Genomic DNA, 18,262 nt, shown 5'->3' with positions numbered 1-18,262 from the left:
ACACCCTCATCAGGGACAATAATATCCTAGACCTAGTCATTACCAACATGAATGACTGCTGTTACACACCTGAAGTCAACTCCTTGTTGGTCAGAACCGACCATAAGCTAATCACCATAGATATCCTCATCCCACCCCCATCCCCCATTAAGGAAACCACTATAAAACATTTCTCCAAAGCCAACTTTATTCTTCTTGAGACAGAAGTGGCAAACTTTACGACAACCATGCAATGCAGTTACAAATGTCAAATTTTATACAAATTCACTCTATACGCACTTACACTAGTGCATGGATCGAGCTATCCCTAGCAGAACCAAGGTGCTATCCTCCAAAAAATGGGAAGCCAATCTGGTGGTCCACTGCTATAAACAAACTCTACAATAGAAGGAAGAAACTGTTGCAAAAGAGATTAAAATCCCATGAGTGGAGAAGCTCCCTACTCAGCCTCAGTAAGAAGCTGAGATCCCTCATAAAATCCTCCAAAGCCAGCTATGAAAACAAGATTGTCACTGACTCTAAGGACAACCACAAAGCATTCTATTGCCTTGTCAGGAATTTCAGTGGCAACACCAAGATATGCTCTAAGTTAAAGCACAATGGCAAAAAAATTATGGAACCAACTGATATTGCCAACATCCTTGCTGATAGGTTCAGTGCCAACTTTATCCATTCTTATCCCCTAATGGACCCATATCCATACTGGAAGAATTCAGTGTCCCTGCAATCACAGCTTAGCAGGTAAACACTGCACACTCCAAAGCCAAGAACACAGCATCCATGGGACTGGACAAAATCCCAGGCTGTGTTCTACACAAACTTCAGAATGAACTGGCCCCCCACCTAAGCACCATGTTCAATCACAGCCTTACATCAGGTTTTGTACCCACTGAATGATGCACAGCAACAGTTATACCACTCCACAAAGGGGGAGCCACCACAGACCCCGAGACCTAATCACCCTATTAGCCTGACGAGCCTGGTTTGCAAGGCCATGGAATGTATCATCATGGAACTCATAAACAAAGACATTGGTAACCTCCAGACTCTGGACCCCACCCAGTGTGGGTTTGTGAAGGGCACAGCATGCCTCTTGGACCTGATCGACTTCTTTGAAACAGTCACCAAAGCTGTAGACGAGGGTAAGACAGTTCACATAGCCTATTCTGACCTTGCCAAGGCTTTTGACACCATCCCCCATTCTGGGATCATAAATAAACTCACTAAATTGGGTATAAATCCATATGGCACAAGATGGGTTACCAACTGGCTCACTGACAGAACCCACACTGTAAAAGTTGCAGACTCCAAATCTGACTTCAAACCTGTGACAAGTGGATTACCACAGGGTTCAGTCTTGTGTCCTCTCCCGTTTGGCATCTACTTCTCTGAAGTACAGGCTAACACAGAGGGCCTCTGGCTGATGAAGTTCACAGATGACTGCAAATTAGGTGCAATAGTCGAGTCTCCAAATGACATGGACATCCTACAGAAAGGCCTCACTGAGACTTATGCCTGGTGTCAGAGCCACGGCCTCAAGATCAGTGCCAAAAAGTGCATTGTCATCCTCTTTGGTAAAAAGTCAGTACCTATGAACTACCACATAAGCGACAGTACACTTAACACCGAAGGTGTGATAAGAGACCTTGGGACTCAGGTGGACAGTAGTATCTCCTTTGACAATCACATCACCACAGTAGTCAGGAAATCCTTCTATGTGACACACTTCATCATAAAAGGGTTCTCATCCAGGAAAAAAAGAGGTAATTGTTCCCCTCTACTTGGCTCTCATTAGACCCATTATTGAGGACAACGCCCCTTTTGGAATGTACCTCACAAGACATCTGCAACAGCTGGAAAGACCACAAAAATACCTCACAAAGAGGATTATGGGACTCAAACAGATACCCTACACTGACCGTCTCAAAAAACTCCAGCTTTTCTCCATAGCATATCGCCTTCTCTGAGGTGATCTCTGCCTAACATACAAACCTATGTCAAATCCAGAGCTGTTGGACATGCTACACATAAAGAAATCCCAATCCCTCCGAGCTACATGTTCCAGGGACCTAAATTTTGTCACCACAATAAACAGAACATGCTGGAGGGATAGATTCCTGTCCCAAAGACTTCCCATACTCTGGAACAAGCTACCTATCTACATCAAGAAGAGTTCTGTATAAGCATTCTTCAAGAAAAATCTTGACAAGTGGATGGGAAATAGGAAATTCACCCTGGGGATCACTTCTGTGGCTCTGCTCAACAAGGGCACAGGAAAATAACCTTCTTGGGTGGTGAAAGCCAGGGAACCTTGTTGGCTAGGCTTACATAGGCCCTTGGGCCGATAGCCTAGTACCTACCTATGAACCTATGAACCTAAACCAACAAAGCAGATATACATTTCAGATACTCTCAGCAGACCAAATTTAAATGGCAGTAAAGAGGACATACTAGAGAAGGACTGTGTGGCATTTTTTTATTTGTTTTTAACCAGGTGACTCCACTATTACTGTTCTTTGCCAGGAGCAATTTTGGAACATTGTCTGGATGAATGACTTTTCAGAGCCTCACAGAAGGAAATGGAGAGGGAAAGAATCAAACTCTTTACCTTGGATGAGAGGAAGCAGCTTCTTAACAGCTCAGAGTTTTAACCCTCTGTGCTAACTGTAAAATATAAAGAATGATATGGTTACTGCTTACCACTGCAAAGTTAATAGAGCTACAATTTACAACAAGAGATAAACTAAAGACACAGTTACCTTGAGACATCATTAAGGCAAGATGACTTACACAGTCAACAACTTACATTCATAGTCAACTTTTATTTTCTTATTAAGGATGAACTGCCATGTTTCCAATGACTGATGGCCAGTGCTGATTCCTAAACACATAAATAGTTAAATGCTGAACTAACTGCATAAGTCATATTACACAACAACCCCCTATTACTATTCAAAAACGTGCACTCTGATTGGCCCAGTCCAACCAGAGTGCCCACTGTAAATCCCAGAATATACCAACGGAAAAAGGTCTGGTTGCCTGGACCTTTTTCCATTCGTATAAAGTGCCCCAAAACCTTTTTTTTTTTTTTTACAATTAAAAAAAAAGAGAGAAAACGGAGCAACGGAGACTTTCTTTTCTCCGTTGCTTCCGTTTAAAAGCATTGATGTACTGGGTATGCATGGGAATGCGAGTCCCATATGCATGTGCAGTACATCAAAATGAACAACCGATGGAAGAATAGTGATCCGCCATTATACAAAGACATTATTTAAGAAAAGTAAGTATTTTTTTTCTTAAATAATGTCATTGTATAATGGCAATAACCAACTCCGTGGTTGTGGTATATTGAAGATTTACCCATAGTTGACTTTGTTTAATCACTTGGGCTTCATCTTCATGACTAAACTACACCAACCATGGGTAAATCTTCAATATACCACACCACGTAATTGGTTATTGCTTTATTATAGAATGATAAACTGCAAAAAAAGAGTATGTGATATGTGTTGGCTGACTATGTCTACAAATTGAACAAATGATTCACACCTCTGAAATCTGTTATGTTTATCAAATAAAATCAAACAGAGGAGCTATTTTTTTATGAAATTCCTTCTGTGTCATGATTAAAGTTAGATATTGACCTGCTTCAGTAAAGCAATTGTTTTCTTATGGTGGCATATTACAGTTCCAAGTATTCCAGGTATTTAAAGTTTATTTAGATAATAGATCAGTGCAGTCAGAGTTAACAGTTCTAAAGCCCACATTTCCATATCATCCACATTTTTTGAGACATAAATTTCAGGATTTTTGCCATAAATGTTGAAAATTCATGCACATAACATCTAGTCTCTGATACCATCAGTCAAATAACAAGTACAGAGAATAATTCACACAGTAGCATTCAAGCTAAGAAAAGTGTGACTATTCATGCCTAAATAGCTGTTACTTATCCTTGCTAGAATACGAGTATATACCTATTCAACTCATATGACTTTCTGTAGCTCAGCCCTTATTGGACTGAATGTTAACCTAAAAACTTCTCACTTTATTAGCTCAAGAAAGCAGGCAATCAGCATTATAGCTGGTACAGTGCTGACAGTTAAAGCAAGAAATATTCTGATACAAAACAAAAAAAGAACAATTTGTTTTGAAAGAATATGAGATAATCACGTTTGTTCAAGATTCAGGTTTGGGACAGAAAATGTCAGTTTATGCTGTTGTTGCTTCTCACTAATAATTAATGAAAATCCTGCATCATATGAGGTGATGACATGCAATTACATAGAATGAATCATCATCAGCTACATAAATTACCATAAACATTACCAAATAAAGAAATAATGGAATCTGATTAGGACTTAGCACAATAAATAGGGAAACTTTTTAAAAAATTATTTGTACTAATAGAGCTGTTCATGAAACCAGTTCATCCACTTTAATCTATTCTATTCATTTATGCTTCAGTTAAAAAAAATCTGTATTGAATTATCACTTAAAGCTTAGGCAATCATACATTTATATAAATGAAAATAAACCATATGGACATATTTTCAGTTATAAACATTATATATCACATATAATCTTCTATACAGTCATTGTTAATCAAACATTATATAGCTCATTATATTCCTGCCTTCCCTTACACCTCAATCTTCCTCCAAAACATTATTCTGCATATATTGTTCCTGTAATTCCCACTTTTTCTATGTAATTTGCTCATAAAATTTTGTAAAAATCTCACTTTCAATTCTTTTATCTCTGTTACTATAATCACTGTTTCTAATATAGTGAATTAATTATTTAAATTTTCTAGTAATTGATTTTTGTTAGCAAGCAGAATTAAACTCAGCAAGGCCTTTCTGTGTCTAGGCACTTCAGACCTTATATTACAGCTCTAAAAAAAATCTTTAGTTACACCAATTATTTCTGACAGAGTAGTTTTAATTTGGTCAATAGCTGTTTCATGAAATTTTCCAACTGTACCATTGGCCACAAGTGAGTTAGTATACATATAAATGTGTGACTCATTTACTGTTGCCAGTCAAACAACATGTTCTTCAGAGGTGGTAAGAACTGGAAAGCACAGAGAAAGCCAATACAGCCAGTAGCAGAACATTAAGATGCAGAGCTGACATTGTCCAGAAGTCAGGATTGAACCCACAGGCCCAAATAATGTGAGGGAAAGATCATTCCACTGAGCTACCATGCTGCTCCATGCTTTTATTTTTATATCAACCTCAACCTATGAATTTTGATTTGTTCACACAGGAATAGTCTTCATTAACTTACTGAATGACTGTAAATATTATACTAGGCTTGGGTGCCTTATTAAGAAGCATTGCAGATACACAGAATATTCATAAAAGGTTCAGGAAATGAAATATTGGGCAGGATTCACGAAAGCTTGCATGGAGTCTAAGAGTAGTGTAAGACTCCATGCAGCCTTCGCGATCCAGGAACAGCCAAAGTCTGTGTAAGAGACCAGCTAAAACGTCTCTTACACGGAGTGGGCGTGGATAAGCTAATCACCTCACTTGCAGCCGAATAGCATGCAAATGAGGTTGATTAGCGATCCAGGAAGCCCAAAGCAGCCCGTGTAAGAGCCGTTTTAGCTGCAGAAATGTACTCAGTTGACAACTGAGTACGTTTCTGCAAAAACCACAATGGAGCCATGCCAGCTCCAAATAATGGGTGCATATGTGTCAGGCAGCATGCCAATGGCCAAATATGTGGCCATTGGCAAGGTACCCTCATGCAAATATGAGAAATAAATATTTTTTTTTCGGCGACGCAGCGCAGCCCCACGCAAACGGGCTACACTATATAAAACATAAAAACGAAGGTTATAAACCCACAAATGTGGGTTTTATGCAATACATGGATTTACAATGCAGGGACCAGCAGACCAAAACCAACATGGCCACCGTTTAGTGGTTGCTAAGGGGGGAAGCTGAGTCTAAGAGATGTAACTAAGCATTAGTAGGCAATCTGATGCAAATGAGTGTTAGGATACTGAATTCCACTATCACATAGCAAATGAGCACATTCTGAGTAGTGTAAGAGATACATAAGGGGGAGGAATAGAGTAGGAGATAGGTGACATCACAGGGGGGAATGGCAGAAAGAAATGCAGTTCATTGGAGGTCAGAGTTACATGACAGATGTCAGACACATATCATGGAGAGAGGAGTGTCACAACATAAGCATGGGAAAGTCAAGAAATGGAAGGTGTACACTGTTGCCTACACCAAAGTTTCTTGCTGGGCGTGCATGCGCATGTGTGCGCGCCATGAAGTGCGAGTAAGACAGTGTGCATGCGTGTAAGGCAGACTGAGCATCTGGGAGCATGTTGGGAGATGTTTAACACTGTTTGCACGGGTGTGCGTGTGTTTTAACCCGAATAAGCAGATTCTGAACCATGTAAGCATGTGTGCGCACGTGTAAGCCACTGTGAGTGTGTTTCTGCTGATATGCACACGGCTCCCCCCTGAGGAAACAGAAAGGAAAAAGGAAGCAACAGATTTAGTAGGAAGCTAGCAGGGAATACTGCTGGAGCTAGCAGGTGAAAACAATTAGAAGCAGGCAATTAGACAGGCAGAATAGTAGCTCAGCCCAACACTTAGAACTCTGCAAACAGCAGTGCAAGATGTTTCTCTCAAGAGACACTGCAAGGCAGGAGTAAGCTATTAGAAGTGAAAACTGAAAAAGCTGAACTCAGAGCAGAAATGTTAGGGGCTGCCATAGCTGTCATAATGAGACATAGGCGACTTGCTGAGGGTGGTGACAATGCAGATGGTGTCAGACAACCTACAGTGAGGAGATGGAGAAGAGTGTACAGGCCCAGGGTCACCTACCATGGGTTACATGAGCTGGAGATAGTAGAGCGCTATAGAGTGGACAGAGAGCTCCTGCAGCAAATAGTAGAGCTGTGCAGGCCACGCCTCACATACAGAACCAACAGAGGGGAACCCATCCCAGTGGAAACCAAGGTATGTGTTGGCCTAAGAATACTAGCAACTGGTACCTTCCAGAGACCAACTGGTGATATGATGGGGATATCACAGGCATCAGCCTCCAGGGTACTGCACCAGTTCCTGGATGCCATGTCAGCACACATCGGTGATCATGTATATTTCCCCAATGCCCGTGAGGTATTGGCCAGCAATATGCATCTCTTCCAGCAAATAGCGGAATACCCTGAGGTAGTGAGTGCAATAGACTGCACGCACATACGCATCAAAGCACCAGCCGGTGAGCGGGGTAGGGCCTACATTAACCGCAAGGGCTTCCCCTCCATCAACTGCCAGGTCATGTGTGATGCCCAGGGCATAATAATGAATGTGTGTGCTGGCTGCCCTGGGAGCTACCATGATTCCCACATCTGGCATTTGATGCAGCTGTACCAGACATTTGCCAATGGGGACATCCCACCCGAACACCTAGTGGGGGATGCAGGTTATGCACTGGAGCCGTGGCTGATGACACCCATCAGAAACGCACACACACCTGAACAGGAACGCCATAATGAGGCACACGCACAAACACGTAATGTAATAGAGCGTGTGTTTGGGCTGCTGAAGTCATGGTTCCAGTGTCTAGACACATCTGGTGGAGCCTTGCAGTACACACCAACTACATGTACCCAAATTGTCATGGTATGTGCTATGCTACATAATATGATCTTGCGAAAACAGCTGCAGCAGGACCAGCATAGGGCTGGGCCAAACAGCCCCCACCATTGACATGGCCATCACAGGCAGAGCGTGACTCGGAGGAGGAACAACCTGAGCCTGCCCCAGTAGGCCGAAGGAGGCGTGCCCAGTATGCCCTGGCCTTGGCAAAGAGGCAACGCATAGCACATACACTGGCTCAGTAGGAACCCTGGGAATGATACCCCTCTCTGACTCACTGAAATAATAACAGGGATGCCTAAAATGACATGACCTGCTCACAAACATGTACAGGGAGTGTAATATGTGCATCCGACAGAGGCAGCCCTGCAGCACCATCTGAGCATGAATGCCATGTGTTAAGTAATGTAACACCATGTACTATATGCACACCTGAGGACCGTGACTACCATCCTACCCTCACCAAGCATCATGCCACAATATGACAATGATATGATCAAGTGCAATTATTGGCTGAAGTATTGCAGTTAGTCAAAGGGGATCCAATGTGTGCCAGCCTGGGATGACATGCTGAGCATGACATGATGCTCCACCTGCTAGGACTGGCGTGCACCTATCAGTGCAGGCCGTATGGATACTGGCAAAGGCTGTTGTTACCCACAGCGTGCCCTGAATAGGTAAGGCTCAAAACACAAACCTACCTCCATAAGTATCAGAAGGGATAAGAACCTAGATGTAATGCTACCCAATGCCAGAAGTCTAAACAGCAAGATGCATGCAGTCTAAACTCACCCAGTATGGAGAATGTTGATATCTGTGCTGTAACAGAAAACTGGGTCAAGGCTCAAAACAGCACCCTAACACTACCAGGTTACACCTCATACTGTGCTGTACAGCCTCAAAACATGGAACAAGTTACAAAAGGAGGGTGACTAGCAATAATTGTCAAGGATAACCACACCCCCATGTTGGTACCACAACAAGAAGCAGCATGGACTAGCCATGGTCAAGTAAAAGTGGCTCGGAGCTGTGAGAGTGAGAGATGTCAACCTCAACACATAATGAAATAGGATGTGCTGGAGGGACAGATACATAACCCAGAGGCTCCCCACACCCTGGAACAGAATCCCACTCCATGTTAGGCAGAGCCCCTCACTGACACTCTTCAACAGGAACCTTGCCAAGTGGATGGATGATCGTAGAGTTACACTGGGGGTCTTCACTGTGTCACGTCCAGACAGAGGCACAGCAAAACAAATAATAAATGGCCATAATATTCACATAGCAAGGGGTGGCGAAAGCCACACACACTCTGGCTAGGCTTACAAATGCCCTAGGGTGGATAACCTAGCATGAACCTATGAACCTATGAAGATACAAATTGTACAGGACATTAAGGATAATCCCAAGGCTTCTACAATTGATGGTAGGAACCGTGTTGGGAATTCACAGATATGCTCTGAATCACACAAATATTACAAACAACATACCAAACACACACACATATTGCCAACATACATCCTAACAGGTGCAGTGCAACTCCCACCCCCCAGAATGCAAAATATCTATCCCAGCAGACTGCTGGCCCCCCTGACATTGCAGATGCTGAGGTAACAGCCAGCATCTACAAAGCAAAACACACAGCAGCAATGGTATGAGATGGTGTCCTGGGCTGAGTCCAACATGGACTCCAAGAAGAATGGAATGCCAAATCACACTACTGCTCAATGTCAGCCTTACCACAGGATATGTACCCAAAGAGCAGTGTACAACAACAGTGGTCCTTCTCAACAAAGGTGTTGCCAGAATGGATACTGAAAACTACCACCTCAGAATCCTGAGAAGCTTGGTCTGCACAGCTATGGAAAGGATCAGCATGTACCGCAGACATAAAGATATTGGGGACCTACTGACACCGGACCCTACCCAGTGTGGCTTTCTTAAGTGCAGATCCTGCCCCTAAACATGTTTGACTCATTTGAAACAGTCATTAAGGTCATTGATGAGGGCAATGTGGTCCACACAGTGTAGCTGGACCTTGCAAAGGCTTCTATACAATACCCTACGTGTTCATTATAGATATGCTCACCAGCTTAAATATAAACCCCTATGTCAGTAGGGGGGTTGCAAATCAGACCAAGGACAGAACTGACATGGTCAGACATGCTGCAGCCATGTCAGACAACAAACCAGATATAACTGGCATCCCACAAGGCTTGGTCCTGGGACCTCCCTCGTTTGGTATATATGTCCCATAGGTACAGGCCAACATGGAAGGACTGTGTCTGAACATGTTTGCAGAGGACTACAAACTGCCCACCATATCTGACCCTCCAGCTGACACAAGCATCCCACAAAAGGGCCACATAGAAACAGACAACTGGTGCCATAGCCATGTCAGCAAGCTAATTGCAGAAAAGTGTATAGTCAACCCCGTGGATATACAGTAAGTGCCCACCAATTACCACATAGTTGTGAACCCATTACGCACTTAACATGTAATGAGAGACCTGGGGACACAAGGTGATAGATATCCTGCATTGGACAAACATGTGGCTGTAGTGTTTACAGAAACATACCATATACCCACCTAATCATGAAGGTTGTCAGATCTAGATAAGGGGAGGTCATTGTGGTTCTGCAGTCATCCTTCATCAGCATTACAGTTGACTACAATAGCCCCTGTGGGATGTACCTCACCAGATACCTCCATCAGCTGTAAAGTCCCCAACAGTACCTCACCAGGAGTATCAAAGAGCTTGCACAGATGCCATGTGTTGCCTGATTAAACAAACTGCAGCTACACACACTGCCATACTGCCCACCCAGAGGCAAGCTGTGCCTGATGTATAAAGCCATGTCCAAGCTGGAATCAATAAACATGCTGCACCTTGTACAATCTGAATGGCAGTGAGCTATGCACATGACAGACCTGAACCCCAGCACTGACATACATAGGACAAGCTGTACTGCATGATCCATAACACAGAAGCCACCCCCAGTCATGAGTAAACTCTCAGTACAGGCTATCCATAGAGTCACTCATCGATTCACCTCAAGAGGAATCTTGATGAGTGGATGGGAGATGGTAGGTTTACCCTGGGTATCACTGTTATGTCACAGGTAGACAGAGGCACAGTATACTAACCATGACATATGTCATGGCAAACTCCACTTACAATGTGTGTCGAAGGACAAACACACTCTCCGACTAGCATTAGAAATGGCCTAGGGCACATCGCTAGTGTTTGCAAATGTACACCTATGTTGTGGAATACACTACCAATGTTGGATAAGCCTGGTTTAAGTAGTTCATATCTGAACATAATGCAACATGGTCAGATGTGCACAACTGTCCCCTAACCAGGCTGTTGTGCTCACTATGGAAATGTAAAGCAGTGATAGGACTAAAGCCCGGAATACTGTCCACCACAGTCAAAGTACTGAACCAGTACACTATACGGTACTACAGTGTTAGGTCAGTATGAAAGGATGTTGACAACTGTATGCAAAGTATCCCATGCAAACCCTGCAGGCACAGTATAATCCCTGTTGTGTTCACACACAAAGCAGTCTGACAGTGACTACACAACATGACACACAACACACAACCATAAACGGGAGATATTTGTTGAAGTTCACACTCATCCACAAATGTGGTGGGCTGCAGAGTTCAAGATATGGAAAGCTCACACTGGGCATGCTCACACACTTTGATAAATGAGACATATGTCAGACAACATGCCATGGGAAGGCTGAACTGGGCATGCTCACACACTTAGGCCAAATCTCAGTTTAGCAGTTGGCCACACATATCTGGTATTTGTACGTGTTATTCCAGGAACCAACCACATTACAGCAATCTGCCCAGTGCACACAGTTAAATGACTACAGAGACATACGTGATATAGTGGATCCCTCCCATATGCAAACATCTTCCACAGATACACAAGTTGTTCATACAAACAGGGAATGCTATGGCAATAAAGACCTGCAAACAGTCTATCAGCAACAAATAATGTGCATTTGACAATTAAACATATGGGTGTAGAGGTCAACACTAGGCTGTTTGCCCTAGGGAATGACAGCTTAGCCAGATTGTGCTTGGCGTCTGCCTCCCCACAGGATGCACATTCCCCTTTCTAAACACTGATGATGTCAGCACCCTATAAGTACAGCAGGAGAAAGGAAACCTCCCAGTAATGTGAATAGCGTGCTCTGCTAATGCGTCCATCTCAAGTGTCATAACATAGTTAGGTAGGGGTTTGAATCCTGCAAATGCTCGGTGTGTGTGAGTGGGGTTGGTGTATGTGCAAGTCTGTGTGAGGGAAATGTCCCTTTTGGCAACCGGGAAAACACACTACAGGATGCACATTCCCCTTTCTAAACACTGATGATGTCAGCACCCTATATGTACAGCAGGAGAAGGGAAACCTCCCAGTAATGCAAATAACTCGCTCCGCTAATGTGTCTGTTTCGAGTGTCATAACATAGTTAGGTAGGGGTTTGAATCCTGCAAATGCTCAGTATGTGTGGAGGGGGTAGTGTGTGTGCAAGTCTGTATAAAAGAAATGTCCCTTTTGGCAGCCAGGAGAACACACTACAGGATGCACATTCCCCTTTCTAAATACTGATGATGTCAGCACCCTATAAGTAAAGCAGGAGAAGGGAGACCTCCCAGTTATGCGAATAGCGCGCTCTGCTAATGCGTCCGTCTCAAATGTCATAGCATAGTTAGGTAGGGGTTTATATCCTGCAAGTGTGTGTGTTTGGATGAGGGGGGTTAGTGTGTGTGCAATTTTGTGTGAGGGAAATGTCCCTTTTGGCAACTAGGAGAACACACTACAGGATGCACATTCCCCTTTCTAAACACTGATGATGTCAGCACCCTATAAGTACAGCAGGAGAAGGTATGTGGCATGGACAATGACTGAGTCATATGTGTCCATGCCTCTGACTGACCTGTATGCTTGTGTTATGTGGTGGACCATAGTGCCCCACGGGCATATCACTGTGACCTTCACCTTGTCCAGCCTGGTGAGCGTGACCTCACTGTACCGGACAATAAAGGTACCTAACACAACTGTGGCAGGTGTGCTGTCTAGCCGTACAGGCTGTGACTGTTTGGCACACAGGATTTGTGTGCTATGTGTTATGCGTGATGTGTTCAGGCATAATGTATGCCTGTGTGCTAGCTGCAGAGGTGTCTGCCGCTCAGGCAGGATGCTATTCTTAGGCTCCACGAATGGCCCAGTGTGTTCACGTGCTTGTATTGCTGTCAGTGTAGGTCTACATCAGACTGGTATTGTAGTCACTGTAGTATTTCATGCCACCTGACAGGTTATGCCAGTACTGGGTTCAGAGTGCTTAGTCCCCAGTTTGGCTATGTGGTTCCATCTCATACATGTGTTGTACATCCATGTGTAGGGGAGAGGGTTGACTGTGTACATGTGGCAGCTGTGACATTGCCACATGACCCACATATTCCACAACTGTACCATAGAGGTGACTGACATCTGACCTTTGCACATGCTACCATAGTATTGTGATTGCCATGGTGATTAACAGCACATAGGGCCAATGGGGAACAAGGTACATAGGTTCATAGGTTCATACTAGGCTATCTGCCCTAGGGCATTTATGAACCTAGCCAGAATGTGTTTGGCTGTCGCCATCCATTGTAAATATATCTTGCCATGCCCTTTTCCGAGGTTAGTATACTGTGCCTCTGTCTAACAGTGACACAGAAGTGATACCCGGGGTCAACCTACAATGTCCCATCCACTCATCAAGATTACTCTTGAAGAGAGTCAATGAGGGACTCTGCCTAACCTGGACTGGGATTTTATTCCAGAGTGAAGTGAGCCTCTGGGTTATGAATCTGTCTCTCCATGTCCTATTTATTTCAGTGCTGAGGTTCAAGTCTCTCTAGCGTGTAGCCCGATGGGAGTTGGATATTCTCAGGTGCAGCATGCCCATTAATTCCAGGTTTGACATGGCTTTATACATCAGGCACAGATCGCCTCTGAACAGGCGGTATACCACTGAGTAGAGCTGGGGTTTCTTTAACCGGTCAGCATATGGCATCTGTTTGAGCCCTTTGACCCTCTTGGTGAGGTACTTTTGGGGTCTTTCCAGTTGCTGCAGGTGTCTGGTAAGGTACATCCCAACAGGGGCATTGTACTCAATTATGGGCCTGATGAGAGATGAGTAAAGAGGCACGATGTCCTCCCCTGATCTAGATGTGAATCCCTTCATGATGGGGTGGGCTATATAAAATGTCTTTCTAACCACTTTGGCCACATGGTTGTCAAATGAGAGATTGCTATCAACTTGGGTCCCCAGGTCCCTAATTACTTCTTCTGTACTTAATGGATTACCACCTATGTGGTACTGTGTGGGCACTTTGTTTTTGCCAAAGGGGATGACTATACACTTTTTTGCATTCAGCTTGAGGCCATGGCCCTGGCACAAGTTGTCTGTTTCTATGAGGCCCTTTTGGAGGATGCTTGTGTCGGCTGGAGAGTCGATTATGGTGGCCAGTTTGCAGTCATCTGCATATTTGGTCAGCCACAGTCCTTCCGTGTTGGCCTGTACCTACGATAAATATATACCAAACAAGAGAGGTCCCAGGACTGAGCCTTGTGGGACACCACTTGTAACTGGTTTGGAGTCTGGCATGGCTACAGCAATTCTAACCATGTGGGTTCTGTCCTTGAGCCAATGTGCAATCCATCTAGTGACATAGGGGCTTATATTTAAGCTGGTGAGCTTCTCTAGAATGCCCGTGTGGGGTATTGTATCAAAGGCTTCTGCGAGGTCCAGGTAGGCTGTGTGGACCACCTTCCTCTGGTCAATGGCCTTGGTGACTGTTTCAATGAAATCAACCAGGTTTGAGAGGCAGGATCTGCCCTTAACAAAGCCAAACTGGGTATGATCCAGTGTCTGTAGGTCCCCAATATCTTTATTTATGAGGTCCATGATGATCCTTTCCATAGCTCTGCAGACCGAGCTAGTGTGGCTTATGGGGCAATAGTGTCCAGGATACGTTGAAGCACCACCTTTCTGTAGAGGGACCACTGTTGCTGTACACCACTCTTTGGCCACATATCCTGTAGTAAGGCTGGGATTGAAAAGTAGTTTTATGTTTGGTTGTAGCTCTTCTTGGAGTTTATGTAGGACACAGCCCGGGACACTGTCTGGTCCCATTGATGCAGTGTGTATTGCTTTGGAGAGGGCTGCTCTTATCTGAGCATCTGAGATGTCAGGAGGGCAGCACTCTGCTGGGATACATATTTGCCCTTTCAGTGTGGAGAGGGGGGAGAAGTTTGCGCTGAACCTGTCAGCTAGAATGTTGGCAATGTCTGTGGGTTTGGTGTTTCTATTGACATTTTGGACTACCTATGAGCATATCTGGGAATTACCACCCAGGTTCCTAACATAACTAAAGAAAGCCTTGTGATTATCCTTAGTGTCCTGTGCAATTTCTCTCGAAGCTGGCCTTAGACAATCTTATGAGTGCCTGTAGTTATTTGCTAATACTGATCAGTGATGCCTTCCTTTTTGGGATTTTGCTGTATCATTTAGTAGCTTCCTCCTTCTATTGTGTAGTTTGTTTATGGCTGGGGTCCACCAGACAGGACGTCTGCCTTTGGAGGATTGGGTCTTGGTCTTATTCGGGATCACATGATCCATGCATTCCTGAAGGTGTCCATAGAATGCGTTTATAGAGGAATCTGCGGTCTGGTCTGTAGTTTCCACAGGCCCGGGGACTTTGAAGGTTTCCACCTCAGTTATGAGGAGTGTGAATTTGCTTTAGAGAAGTTGTTCACTGTGGTGTTCTGGGCAGGGGGTGGGGTCGGGATGTGAATATCCAGTGAGATTAGTTTATGGTCTGATCTTACCAGTGAGGGATACACTTCTGGTCTGGAGCATAGAGTCCCCATGTTGGTGATGATCAGGTCGAGTATATTTCCCCTTCTTGTGGGAGTGGTAACAAGTTGTTCCATAGCATTTGAGCTCATATATTTTAGGAATCTTTGGCCTAGGGTGTTGGAGCTAGAGTCATGCTCCCAGTCTATGTTTGGGTAGTTGATGTCACCCAATATAATGGTGTTTGGAGAGACCTTCATATTTTCCACTATTCTCAGGAAGGCCGAGTGCAGTTCTTGGGTTTGGGAAGGTGGTCTGTAGCAGGCTATAACCTGGAAGGCAGTTTCACCCACTGTTAGTTGCACATGGATAGTCTCTGATGCTTGGTGCTTTGCCACCAACCTGGAGGTGTGGGTATCTTTGATGAATATCAATACTCCCCCTCCTTTTGTGGTTTGTTCCATGTTTTGGGGCTGAAAAGCATGGTATGAGGTATAACCTGGTAGTGCTGGGGTGCTCTCAGTAGCCCTGAACCAGGCATCTGTTACTGCACAGATATCGATGTTCTCCATGCTAAGGAGAGTTTTGAGTGCATGCATCTTGAGGTTTAGACCTCTGGCATTGGGTAGCATTACTCTTAGTTTCTTATCCCTTGTGATACCTATGAAGGTGTGTTTGTCATTTCAGCCTTGCCTAACAAAGGCACTATGGGGGTAGCATGAGCCTTTGCCAATATCCGAAAGCCCAGGGGTGACAAGTGCAAGCCGTCCCTAGCGAAGCAGGTGGTTCAACAGAAGATGAATATGTGAGGGTGTAGTGCCTGTGATTAGTTAGCAGTAGCATATATGACTGCTCACGTTGACAAATGCCAGGTAAGTCATATGCAATGTGTCACAGGCAACGTACATGTGAACAGGGCAAACAGTGACATTCTGTCAAGTGAGACATGGACATACATATAGTAAGCTATGCAGATGTCACTAGGAGTCTGCAGAAGCTCTGTTACTATGCATTGCAGGTGGGATCAGTATTCCAGGGTAATTGCAAGCAAACATGCATGCAAACAAAGCTACAGTAAGCAGGGATGCATGTAGTCCATTGTACATCAAACAAGCTGTACCACTTCCAGTAGGTAACACTGCAAATATGCAGGCACTATGCACATGTACATGGAAATACACAGGTCAGATGGCTAGGGTCCAGTCTCAGCGCACACAAGTGTACAGACCATGTACTGTCAGGATGTACAATAACTGGATGGAAACCCATGTGCTCATACCTGCAGTAATACACGTCAAATAACAGACACTGAGCCTTCACTCAGTGGTTCCATACTTAGTAGGATGTATGCTACCTGGCCTGCCACCACAGTATCCCTGACATGTGTGGAGACTCTCCCTCCTGTGACAGTTAGTTTTGTGTGTTGGGGCTGTCTAGCATGGTATGAGATGTGAGCTTGCAGTGCTAGGGTGCTCCTGTGTGTCCTGTACCAGTCGTGTAGTACTGCACACATATCAACATCCTCAAACACCCGCATTGCAGAGTCCAGTGTGGGCAACATGCCACTTGCAGTTTACATGTCCATCATTGCGTATTAATACTTTCATTACCTTATCCCCTGTGCTACCTATGTATGTAGCCTTCTGTTGACATCCTTACCACCAGTATGCCAACATGTGCAAATGATACACTATGGTACTTACCATGGGTGTAGACAACAGTACATGACAATCATACCCTTACTGCATCAGGCATGCTGTGATATACCCACAATTATTTCAGCACACAGTACTGTTAACAACATGATACTATTACTACACGTCTATGTAGTCACCCTGTGCATCAGCAACATGTTAACCTGTACCTGTACTGATGTTACAGATTGCAGGAGGTGGCACAGTTTCATCATATGCACAGGGTGTGAACTTGGTATGCCTGAGTCAGCCACCGATACCACCGATTGACATGTATGTGTATGCGTGTTGGTGAGGGACAGCAGTACAAGGTGGGGCAATGTTGATGCAGTGTGTGCATGTATGCAGTAGCCCTAGGTGTTGTCAATTTGCATGTGTGTATGGATGCACACAGTTCCACCTCATGGCTGCCATATACTGGTGTTTGTGGACAGCCACAGACTGTACCTGCCAGGTCATACAGATCAGTGTCTCTGGCCATGGACACGGTACCTGTGCCTTGCAGGGGTGCTATGGACCGTATCCGGTACCAACCCAGACTGGGTACTGTCATCAGTAGCAGGTGTTCATTGACTGGACACAGATCCCCGTCAGCCTGGCCAGAGCCATGTGCACGTGGTCTCCTGGGGCGGTCTGATGACAGCACAGACCCAGCATTGCTGTGGCTGCTGCTGGCACTATGGGGGTGGCCGCGGCCCTGTTGTCATCCGCAACGACTGCCAGCTGCTGCTGTTACTGGCATATGCCCACGTTGACGCCTCAACCATCCACCATCGCCCTGGCTCATGGACATGTAGTTGTGGAACCGGTCTAATATGTCCCCACAACGTCTGTCTATGACATCGGTGAAATTATGGATGGCAGCCGCAATGTCACACATACTGTCAGCATGGCTGTGCGACATGCTGTCAGCTCCCTCAGACCCTGTCTGGTGTACCGTTCCATACTTGACTGTGTCTGCATGACAGCCCGAAACATAGCTGAGGTTGTAAGACCTCTGTGGGCACGTCTGACAGGGGCAGTACGCCCACGGATGCTCCCACGAGAACCCCTGGACATCTG

Source organism: Protopterus annectens, chromosome 16.part0, assembly GCF_019279795.1.
Source record: "Protopterus annectens isolate FY-2018-M chromosome 16.part0, PAN1.0, whole genome shotgun sequence".
NCBI classification, from domain to species: Eukaryota; Metazoa; Chordata; order Ceratodontiformes; family Protopteridae; genus Protopterus; species Protopterus annectens.
The sequence above is the reverse complement of the archived record's forward strand: the minus strand, read 5'-3'. Positions refer to the sequence as shown.